This window comes from Meriones unguiculatus, chromosome 15 (assembly GCF_030254825.1).
Source record: "Meriones unguiculatus strain TT.TT164.6M chromosome 15, Bangor_MerUng_6.1, whole genome shotgun sequence".
Lineage (NCBI taxonomy): Eukaryota > Metazoa > Chordata > Mammalia > Rodentia > Muridae > Meriones > Meriones unguiculatus.
This window is the reverse complement of record NC_083362.1, coordinates 54,954,363-54,962,613: the sequence shown is the minus strand read 5'-3', so window position 1 is coordinate 54,962,613 and position 8,251 is coordinate 54,954,363. Positions and strand designations below refer to the sequence as shown.

The window sequence follows — 8,251 nt, the reverse complement described above, 5'->3', positions numbered from 1 at the left end:
CATGCCTCCTTGTAAAACTGCAATTGCTTCTTAAAGAACAAACTTTCAAAATCCCAGGGATGCTCTCCTGAATAATCTACACTTTGTTTAGGCTTTATATTTAACAGTTATAATGTAAAGTACTTTATCATTATGATTAGTGCAGTGACATTTCAAAACATGTTCTTCATTTGACTGTCTCTGTGTCTCTGCTTTCTGTCTCTCTCTATCTCTCTCTCCTACTTTACCAGGAACATTGCAGGTCTTTCCTGCAAGAATACTCAAAACAAACAAACAAAAAGGCAAAAAAAAAAAAAAAAAAAAAAAACTAATTGTTTTCAGGCTGCTGGGCAATTCAGAAGTAGTTAGACCCCAAGTTTAAGATTGACCACCACCTTTAGTAACTTGCTTTTATCTTAGTATCATTTCTAGAAAGCAATTGAGAGGCTAGGAGACAATGAAGAGCAGGGCAATTATCCCAACAGGGATGTTCCAAACGATGGGTGCTAAAGAATCACCCTGAGCAACACCCCCAAGTGGCAGGCTGACCCCTGAGTAACTGTGGATATGGTAGTTTCCTCTGGGTAGTGGGTTCACCATTGTCAATTGCAGTTCCTTCTTAGGTCTGCATTCAGCCCAAAGTCTCTGTCCTGCACAGCAAAAAGAAGTTCTAATTCCCATCTTAGAATACAGTAGTCTCATTGTACACTTTTCTGCTCTTGTTCTCTTTGTTTTTATAAGGTTATTATTATCATTTATTACAATTTATTCAATTTGTACCCCGCCTGTGGCCCCTTCACTCATCTCTTCCAAATCCTACCCACCCTCCCTCTTCTCCCCCTATGTCCCTCCTCTAGTCCACTGATAGGGAATGTCCTTCTCTTCTTCTATTTGACCAAAGCCTATCAGGTCTCTTCAGGACTGTTTGCATTGCCTTTCTCTGTGGCCTGGCAAGGTTGTACCCCCCATGGGGAGGTGATTAGAGAGCCTGCTATTGAGTTCATGCCGGAGATAGCCCCCTGCTCCCCTAACTAGGATCCCACTTAGAGCCTGAGTTTATGGGCTACATCTGAAACAAGGTTTTTAAAACCAAGACAGAGAAAGTGGCGATAACTGCATTTGGCTTAAGGTCTCTCTTCAGTACTGCAAAAGAACAGTTTTAATTCCCATCTGAAAATACAGCGGGCCAGTTGTATGCTTTTCTGCTCTTGTTCTCTTTGTTTTTAAATAATTTTGAAACCAAGACAGAGAAAGTGGAGATAATTGCATTCATGGTTAATCCATTCCCTCCTTACTCCCATTTCTGTGCCCCTGGGCCAGCAGTAAGCCCACTGGCATTTTAGATCTACATGTACTTAGAACGCATAGTTTTGTAATAAATGTTGTGCTGTAGGCTTGTTCTTGCTACAGTATCCACTTACCACGGGGTTGTTTAAGGTCATGGCTCTCTGTGGACGCTCAGTCTGTTACTTTTAAAAGTAATGGAGTTTTGTAATGATGTGTATATTCTTATATCTTAGCTAAGAGTACTCAGTGTAAACGTCATCTGTATTCCAGGCCTGTGACTACAGGTATGCACCACACCTTGCTGATAATCTTTTGTGGAATATTGTTTGGATGATTTTATGTTTTCTTACTGGTGAAAACTTACTGTTGACATCAATATAAAATTGAGCGACTGTATCTCCAGTACTGGATGTGTTCTTATTTGGTTTCACAGTGTGCTATCTGTGTAAAAGCAAATATTCTGTAATTACCCAAACAAACTATAATTTTTGTTACATAGATCTAATAGTATTTAATGCTTAAACTCAGTTGAGTTTCTGATATACATAAGACCTCAACTTCTCCATGAAATTCTATTTTGAGTTTCCTTTATTAGTTTCTATTGTGCTCTATCAAAGAGCTACACTCTTCACTTTCATATAGCACCCATTTTCTTTCATATTTTTAAAGTTCCAAAGCCCAAAGTCAGCAGAATCTGTCTCTTCACATTTTTGAGGAGACGCCAACTGTATTCTCTGGCATGTGCTTTTTCTTCTTCCATTTTTTTTTAAGTTGACAATGACAAACTTTGTGTTCTCTCTCTTCCTTCTTCCCTTCCTCCCGCCTTCTCTCCTCCTTATCTCTGCTTGGATCTGTCATTTCCATCACCATTTCTGATTCTGACACTTCCTCAGTCCAGGCTAGAGGCTCCATCTCAAGACTCGCCACTGATCCAAGCTTTAAAGTAACATTTGCATAAGGACAACAGTCACAGATTCTGAAGCATAGGCTGTGGGTCCCCATCGAAGGCTATTTTTCAGTCTTACTGAAATGCTAGAAAATAAACAGGATGGGCCTGATTTGGACACCTGACTGCCACCATTCTTAACTATCATGACTAGGAGAAGGTTCTGCAATTCCAAGAGGATACAAGAGTCCCTTCTGGGCAATACGATCCACTGACTTCAGCCAGGTAGCAACTCCCTGTAGTATTGTTAACACCTCTACTCTTTTCCTGAATGTCCTTCCCACTACCACCTCTGCCAAGGGATGCTGCATGCCAGGAGGTCTCTATTCCCATCACAAGAATGCCACAAATTTCATCATGATTCCATTTCAGCAAGCTAATTGTGTTTGTTTGATATGGCCATACCTGACTTCTCTAAACCTCCAGTTCCTTCCTGACTACAGGTGACCCAGATCCTTTGCTCAGGAAGAGCCCAGCCCTTCCTGAGCACAGAATACAAAGCATCACCTGTGACTATTGGGGGTTCTGTTTTCTGAAACTGGCATAAGAACTCCTTATAGTTAGAAATACAGATATTTAACTACCCGCTTTAAATGGGCAAATACGTTCCCATACCACCGAGGGGGAAAACTCAAATAACTGACCTTAATGCTTCTATGACAAGCATGCACACTTACTATCTTAGCTACATTTGTGAAATCACGGGCTGTGAGAATGCTTGAAAGGCCTGTGATTCAGGAAGGCATATGCAATCTTCAATAGCATGCTTAGATGTGCCAGTTGATTATCAGCCTCCTCCAGCAACCTGTGCCAATTGCCCAGTTTTCTCCTTTCCTCTACTCCCAGAGAATGCAACTGATTCAAATGCATTCTCTTTGAGACATTTTTTTTAAGCTTCACCTCTGATTGGCTTGTGGCTCCTGCTGAATGACAGGCAAGTCTACAGCTGTGGGTTCTCGTTTGAAGCTATTTCTTTTTTTTCCCCCTTTGACTTTCTTTTAATTTGATTGGATTCACTCTTGGAGCACTCTGTGGAAAGGGCCCTGATTACTCTCTTCTCCACTGTGAGTTGGTGGATGGCAAAGCACACTCAGAGGTCTGATCCTTCCTTTGTTAGGATTGGCCTCCTGTGAAAACCCTGGGAGTGCTTATCTGCCGGCAGATAACCACTCCCAGATTTTCACTTCAAAGGCAAAACCAAGGCAGCCCCAAAGAAAGGAAATAACAGCTTCAAGGCTTTGCGATGATAGGCCTGTGGCTACTTTGGAAAAGTGAAAATCACAGGAGAAATGAGCTAGCTTAGACATCTCAAGGTCACCTTTCCACAACGGGAGAGTAACTTCAGAGCCCCAGGAGAGAGTCAAAGCCTTTGTTATAGGCACAGACCGTGGGACCCTCAGCTGGAGAGATGTCATGTACTGATCTCCTGGGTAGGGAATTCCAGAGTCATTCTATGCAGTGTTGGGGCGCCCTTATCAGAGGAGCCAGAGCAGCTGAGGACTCTGCAGCAACAGGTATGGCGACGCCTCAATTTGATGGTCCACTTGCGTACACTGACTACTAGTCCAAGGGAATTTCTCATTGAAGATTTTAGTTCTCCACGCATGAGAAGGAAGAATGAGTGGAGAGTGTGTGTGTGTGTGTGTGTGTGTGTGTGTGTGTGTTTTCCCACATCTGGAGTTTGGATGGCTAGAATGGCATAGCTAAACTACTTTTAAGCTCCTCTTCTCCAATGATAATAACAAACATAGGAACAGCCTGTGTTCTAACTCTTTCAGATTATTTTTGCCCATGCACAAACATGAGAAGTAAACTCACTCATGAGACATGAAGAGGAAAAAAAACCACAAAAAACAAAACCTGTTCATTCACTTTTCATCGCTAGTACATACCTATGAATGAAAGAGGGAACTTGAGAAAAATCTTGACTCTCAATTCTTTGTGTTCCTACTCACTTTGAGATGGTTTCTGTTCCTCGCTTTCTCGATCTCAGAATCATTTGCCTCATAATAATGAGCATCCTGGTATTCATTCCAGTCTTAGGTGATTTCTGTAAGGAGTTCACGAGAGAGCATTACTAAGTATTACACAGAGGTCATTAGTGGTGCTGCCGCTTTCCTGAGTAATCCTTTAGCAGTCTCTGGCTCCCTGAGCACTCTATGTGGGAGTCAGAAGCAGAAGCAGGGAGAAGGCTAAAACGTTTTCCACATTCGCAGCCCTTTGAGGAGTTGTGATCGTCCTGACCTCCTACGGTTTCTTTGGTCACTTTTCTTTTGATCTCTTGAGTTTTATCCTCCTACTAGGTTTCTTTTGGCTGCATTGTCAACCTCCAGACCACTGACCTCCATGATGCCTGTGGGTGTCTGTCAGCAATTAATGCTGACCCTGTCAAACTCTAGTCTCTGAAGTCAAGTTCTTGCTTGACTAGCGGGGGGAATACCTTTTATGACCAGTCCACCCCAAATGCCAGGCTCCAAATGACAGGTCTTTTCTGCCTGAGAAGGTTGTGGGTGGGCAGAGGAGAGCCGAGGACCCGCTGCCTGCACAGTCAGACTCTCACTAGGTGCGTGCAATCACTATTCTCTTTAATGTGTAGGCTGCTACCCCCTGGCCTGCCCTCTCAACCAGTCTTCAAATGACCTAATTAATTTATATAGCTCTCTCCATGTCCTGCTGGTCCAGCTATCTGCAGGAAATGCCACTGTATGTTGCAGTCTCAACTGTGACAAAAGTTGTCCATACTTTTCCACTCAGTCCCTCAGTGCAAGTATGGTTATCAGAACACACTGAGGCATGCTGTCAAACCTCCCTGAACAGCCCAGTTGTTTGCAATGACTTACCAATAAAGACACTTATGTAAGCACAATGCAGTCCTCACTCAGTGTCTGTTGCAGCTACACTATGAGAAGAGAGCCTCACAATAGGGTTTCTGATTCCTATTTTAAGATGAGATGTAGTGACCTCAGTGTCTATACACACTCTTCAGTTTCCTCAGCGTTCATTAACATAGTAAACAGAAGCTTGGAATAGAGGACTCTGCCACTCTTTCCCTTGATATGACTACTATTTACACATCAAAACTCATACACAGAGAGTCTGTCCATGAATTTGTTGTATTTTTCTTCGAGGCTCACGTTCTCATCTTCTTTTTTTTATCTTACTTTCCCTTTGCAATAACCTCCCAATTCCTTTTTTTTTTCTCTTGACAATGATGGTCATGACAGAGAATTTGAATGTTAGTCTAGTGGAATGGACATCACCATAATCATCATCATCATCATCATTATACAATAATTGTTTAGATGGAGTATATTAAAAGAATTCCTGGAGGAACACCAGAGTGGAGACTAGTTAAAAGTCTTCCAGAGATCTAAAAGCAGAGTTGATGATCATCAGAATTATAAATGTAGGTAATGTGCAGTAAATGTTCTCCACACAAAACATACACAAGAACACAATATGTTACATTGTTCTATGGTGTGAACATGGTTTTCCCCTTCAAAACTCATGTTGAATTTGACACACATTGGGTGTTCAATCTATGTCTCTTTGATGCAGGACCTTTGGGAGGTAGGTTGAATGAGATGTGATTGCTAGATGGGGCTACAGGGGGTGAATCCTAGTCAATTTAAAAAGAGAAGGTGCTATTGCAAGAGAAAAAAAGCTCTTCCTGATTACTTTTACTATGCATGGTGTCAGACATGGGTCCTTGGAACAGAACTGTTAGATGAAACAAACCCATTTTCTTTCTTTAAAAAAAAATAATATGTGGTATTAAAATAAGCAAATGGACTAAGATAAATGGCAAATGAAGTTTTAGTTGCATATGGAAGTATGGTTTATAATTAGCCAATTAGTCTGTATTATTTGGGTGGGGTTCACTGTAACCATCAGGATCATTTAAAACGGAGAAAAGAAGAGGAAATCCAAATTGGACTTAAAGATATTGTATTGCTTTGAAAATGAAGGGAACAGGCTATTAGCTTTGGCTCACAGGCATGTTGGAAGCCTCTAGAACTGTGATTCTAAAAGTTCCTAAAGTTGCAGTTTAATACAGCTCCTCATAATTGTCATTTTGCTACTGCTATGAATCATACTGTAAATACATGATATGCTGGATTTCTGATACTCCGTGAAAGGGTCATTCAACCGCCCAAAGGGGTTGTGACCCAGAGGTTGAGTTCTGCTGCTCTAGAAGCTGGCAAAGGTAAAGAAATATGCATATCTTTAACAATTCCAGAAGGCATGCAGCCATACAGAGACCTGGGCTTTGATTCAGTGAGGTTCTTGGTGTACTTCTGACCTCTAAACCTACAAAGACAATGCATGTTCTGGGTTAAAAGTATGTGTTAAGTTGCTATAGGAGTAGTTGTAAGCTAGTACATATAGCCAGTGGGAATTCATAACAGTGAAATTTCCATATCATAAAGAATGAAAAGACTTAGTCTTTCACCCCCCACCCTGGTGCCCACCCGGGCTGTGCTGACCTGGCCGCTGTGTCCAGGTGTGCGATGCTGGCCAGGCTTCCAGGCCTATCAGGGAAGAATGCTAGGATGGTGATGGGAGCACTAGTCCCCCGCGGTCAGTGAGCCCCAGGAGAGCCACAGTCTCCAGAGCAGTATCCTAGATGAACCACTGCAGCATTCAGACAGACTTCTTCAATATCAAGGAGTTGTTTCCTATGAAGAGCCTCTTTGAAGCCCGAATACATCTGGGACAGATAGCTGGTTGTTGGCGTAGCCATACATCTTTGAGAGCCACTTGGGCCAGGCCATCATCAACCTGGATCTGACAACCTTGAATCTCCAACTGGCCTTCAACTTCAGCGTCCATGTGGCCTATCACAAGGGCATCCTCCTGTTCGTTAGCCAGAATCGTCTGTTCTCTCACTTGATTAAGAATACAGTCCAGGACTGTGGGGAGGACGCCCAGACCTGCTACTTCAAGGGTGGCTTGCTGACGAGTGTGTACCTCCTCTCTGGGCCTACAGTCTGCCGGCCAGAACTCATCATCTTCCTGCACATGCTCAACAATGTCCTTGAACCGCATGTGGCCGTCAGAGATGCGGCCAAGATGAGTATTCCTACAGTGGGCATTGTGGACACCAACTAGAACTCATGCCTCATCACTTACCCTTTCCCTGGCAACGATGACTCTCCCCAATCTGTCCATCTCTTCTGCAAGCTCTTCCGGACAAACATCAGCAGGGCAGATAGAAGCGCTGCAGAGTCCCAAGGGGACGGAGGATGGACATCTTCTGTACCTGGTAAGAAGCCATTCCCCATGACAGGAAGCCCTGCTCCCATACTACATAGCCATGTCTTTTCTGAACAGGAAGCTCCGTGCCCAGCCCTGGTCTAGATATCCCCATTCCCCATCCTCAGGATCAGCGGCCTATATTCCCAAAATATGGCCACACCGGAGTCCAGTCATCCTGAGCTAACCCTTGTCTGGCTCTTCTGGGAAGAAACTCAGGTAAAGAGCATATCCACATGGCCGCTGGCATCCCTTAAGACTTGGACATAGCTAATCAAGTGGATGGCTCTGTTTCCCAAGAAGCTCTTGCCTCCACTTTAGAAGTAGGTCTGAATCAGGCAGGTTCCATTCAGTTTCTCTTTTCAATTAAAAATTAATCTGCATTGTCTGCTAAAAAAGAGAGAGAAAAAGAACTTAATCTTTAGCTCACAAGAGTCAAAGTGTTTATTTTTGGTTGTGCTTTTATTTTATTTTTTTAAGTTTTTCTAATGTTTTATAGATTACAGTTAGGAAAAGCCACATGCCAATATAGTCTATAAATAAATTTGCCTATTATATTTTACTCATAATAGTGTAAATATTAGAGCTCAAAAAATGAAGGCATCCTATGTATATATGAGTAATAACCTATTTTTATGAGAATTAACATTAGTAATTCTCTACTGGACTCATGACAGCCAGGTGCCACATTAAACAAATTAAAATAAAATGTTGAATTTCAGGACATGACATACAGACAGACACATACACATACACACATATGAATGCGTGCACATACATGCA

At 42.4% G+C, this 8,251-nt stretch overlaps 1 pseudogene; it reads left to right on the top strand.

The window, feature by feature from the left end:
- Nucleotides 1-6,723: 6,723 nt before the first annotated feature.
- Nucleotides 6,724-7,573, top strand: LOC110540201 (small ribosomal subunit protein uS2m-like; annotated as a pseudogene).
- Nucleotides 7,574-8,251: the final 678 nt, after the last annotated feature.